Source organism: Bidens hawaiensis, unplaced genomic scaffold (genome assembly GCF_021521415.1).
Source record: "Bidens hawaiensis isolate Kalapana, Puna unplaced genomic scaffold, B.hawaiensis_p1.1 tig00001016_1, whole genome shotgun sequence".
In the NCBI taxonomy this organism is placed as follows: Eukaryota; Viridiplantae; Streptophyta; class Magnoliopsida; order Asterales; family Asteraceae; genus Bidens; species Bidens hawaiensis.
Window position 1 is genome coordinate 1,697,921 of NW_027491059.1, and position 3,586 is coordinate 1,701,506.

At 34.4% G+C, this 3,586-nt stretch overlaps 1 pseudogene; it reads right to left on the reverse strand.

The window, feature by feature from the left end:
• Positions 1–2,296: 2,296 nt before the first annotated feature.
• On the reverse strand, positions 2,297–3,052 carry LOC143550799 (secreted RxLR effector protein 161 pseudogene; annotated as a pseudogene).
• Between the last annotated feature and the right edge of the window lie 534 nt (positions 3,053–3,586).

Here is a 3,586-nt window from a genome sequence, read left to right on the forward strand (position 1 = left end):
CGGCCACACATACGAATTTGAATTCAATAGGTAACTACACTTTCACAAAACCCCCTACACAAAACTGTATATTTCTAAATTAGCTACGTAGGTACTATATGAAAAAATCCATAATATATAACGTAATGCTGAAAAAATGATTTGATTTATAAATATATCCTAAAAACAAATAAACAGCTTAAACAACCATAAATTTCCAAAAAAAAATACACTTTGTTTGCAAAATTTTAATGAGAAAAATTAAATAGTAATCATCTTATGAGCATTGATTATGCAAGAAAAAATAACCGCCGATTACATTAATGTTTGGTTTAATGAGGCCAACACCACAAAAGACATGTTTGCCCTTTTTATTTAAAAATATGTCATTAATATGAGTCTTTATTTACGATAATGTCATTTTTATTGTTGAGCATTGATTAAACACAATCAATGGTTTAGATTCATTTCTCGCACTTCTCGCTATAATATCACTTCTCGCATGATCCATCCCATATAGATATATATATATATAGAGACACACACATATGAGAATAAACTTTGAAGTATAAGAAATATAAAAGTAATGCTAATGCTTGCATTTCTTTCAGATTTTGTCTAGTTTTGTGCCTCGCCAATACACTGGACTTCAATTTCTTGGTTGACTTTAAATATCACTTCAAGTATATCTACAACCAACAAAATAAAAGAGTCATTTAATATTTGGGTCGAAAATGCATATAATTTAAAAAACAACTACAATGAAAATAAATGGAGAATTTGAAAAGAAAATACATTTAATGAATATCTTAAAGGTTCGAGCGCAAAAGGCAACATTAGAAGTATTGATAGACCTGAAGGTGACATGTTAAATATGCTTGTAATCTGTTCTTGAACTTCAATAGGTGAGGGGGAAATTTTTAATTAGCCGATCCATAAGCCTTTTGATGCTATGAATCTTCATTTTAGACTTTTTTTTCTCAATAACATAATAAAATAATTTATAAACCTTTTAAAATGTAACAATGTAAATGTTCAGTTTGTTTATATGCCTAAATCCAAATACCTGAGACAACTGAATTTGTATTAATGCTAAAAACAATGGATGATGATATTGATTTTAACTTGCCAATGATTTGTTGATGAGCTGATATAAAAAGGGTATTATACAGGAATAACGTCAAGTTAATTAAGAATCCTGATTGTTTATATTTTTTTCCTGGTAAATTATTATACATAAAAGATTATACTTACATGTATATCGTCATATATAAGTATCTCCATTCCACTATACTCTTCACCTATGACATAAAGGTACAATGCTAAACTTTTCAATATCCTCCAAATATGATTCAGTTGTCGCATCCATTTAGAACACGCTTTTCAAACTTGAAAGATGAAATCTAAATGGCCAACAGAGCGCGTTTATCCTTATAAAGTAATAAAGTTATGCGTTTTATTCTTCATAAACCATCTTTATGATGTTTAGAAATTTAACGAAACCAATGATTTGGATTTAAAAACATTTAAAAAAATTGGTTCATACCGTCAAAGGAATCGTTTTGACCAGCCAGCCAACCTAACTGGTTTGGTTAGCGATTCACCATGTGTAACAAAACCACTACTACAGACTGATCTTCCCTAAAGGTGAGAAAATGATTTTGAATTTCAATTTAAATATTCATTATTTGATCTCAATTATAAATAATGAATATCTTATTTCTTTCGATTCGACTGGTAAAATAGCCTCCACTTTAACATCTCATGATTCCAGCTCCAATTTGACAGCAATCGAACCAAAGTCTTAACAATTCACTTATGTTTTCACTCTGTAATTAAAATAAATAATCATATAAGCATATTACTGCTGACAATAATCATGCATTTTATAATCTTAGAAATTAAATATATAAATTGTTTTATGGCCAAATAGATACTTAATTTCTAATCAGTGCAATGTTCATGAATTATTTGACCCATAAGTAGGAGTCATATAAAAAAGTTGCATCTGTTTCGTTTTGATTTGAGCATAGAATCAAGAACGAATTGATAATGGAAACACAAACGAGCTTACGATATTTAAGGTAAACCTCACGTATTATTATACTCAAGAAACTAGCACAAAACATGAATACAATAATCCCTCTTACAATACCATAACCCTAACATGGCTATGTATTTATAGGGAGACCCTAACTTGTCCAACAAGTAAAGCCCAATTGTAACCCCATAAACCCATTACATCATTAATGAATTCCATAGGCCCAATAGCTCTAACCCGGTCACCTACACGTGACGGGCCTAAGATTGATAGAAATTACCAACAATCACCCCCTAATTTCCGACTCGAAACTAGGAGATCTTCAACACCGAGCAATCTTCTCATCTCGTCAAACTTGATTCTCACAAGTGCTTTCGTAAGAATGTCACCTCGTTGTTCCTTGCCACTAATGTGCTCCACCGCTAACTCATTCCGCTCCACACACTCCCGTATATAGTGAAATCGGGACTTTATGTGCTTGCTCCGACTATGAAAAACAGGATTTTTAACCAAGGCTATTGCCGATGTGTTATCAATCATTAACACCACTTTTTGCAATTTCCTTCCGGTCAATTCTGCCAACAGTTCACCTAACCATTCAGCTTGTCCCGCAGCTGAACTCGCCGCCATGTACTCTGCCTCGCATGATGAAAGCGCTACGGTGCATTTCTTTTGTGAGCACCAAGAAATCGGGGCTCCCCCATAATAAAACACATGACCGGTAGTGCTTCTTCCATCATCTTCATCAATGTTATGGCTACTATCGCTGTACCCGATCAACTCCTTTGATCCACCTCGTTTATACCTGATCCCCCATCCAACAGTTCCTTGAATAAATTGAAGAATTTGTTTAATTACTGCCAAGTGAGACTTCTTTGGAGTTTGCATATATCTACTAACCATGCCAACTGAAAACGCCAAATCAGGTCGAGTGTTTACCAAGAAACGAAGACACCCAACCAACTTTCGGTACTCCGTTGCATCTGCATCAACATCATCCTCGGCTTTAGACAATTTAACATTAGGATCCATGGGTACACTTTTAGGATAGCAATCCTATATCCCGGCTTCTTTCAATAACCGACGAGCATAAGCACTTTGATGGATTTGAATCTCATTCTCCAACTATGAGACTTCGATTTCGAGATAGTAAGTAAGCATTCCCAAATCAGACATTTCAAACTTCTTGGACATCGCAAGTTTGAACTGATTAATGTGATCGTTGTTCGAACCCGTAACGACCAAATCATCGACATACACGCCGACAATAATAATATCGGTTCCAATCAATCTCCGATACACCGCTTGTTCTTTCGAGCACCTCACAAATTTCAAACCCGTTAAAATACCATCAAGTTTGGTATTCCACGCACGTGGTGCTTGTCTCAAACCCTATAAAGCCTTGGTTAGCTTGTAGACCTTGTTTTCCTCCCCGGGTTTAACAAACCCATCTGGTTGAGAAACATAGACCTCTTCTTGTAGCTCCCCATGTAAAAATGTCAACTTTACATCCAAGTGATGTAATTGCCATCCTTATTGAAAGACGGAACCGAACCTTATTGGAGA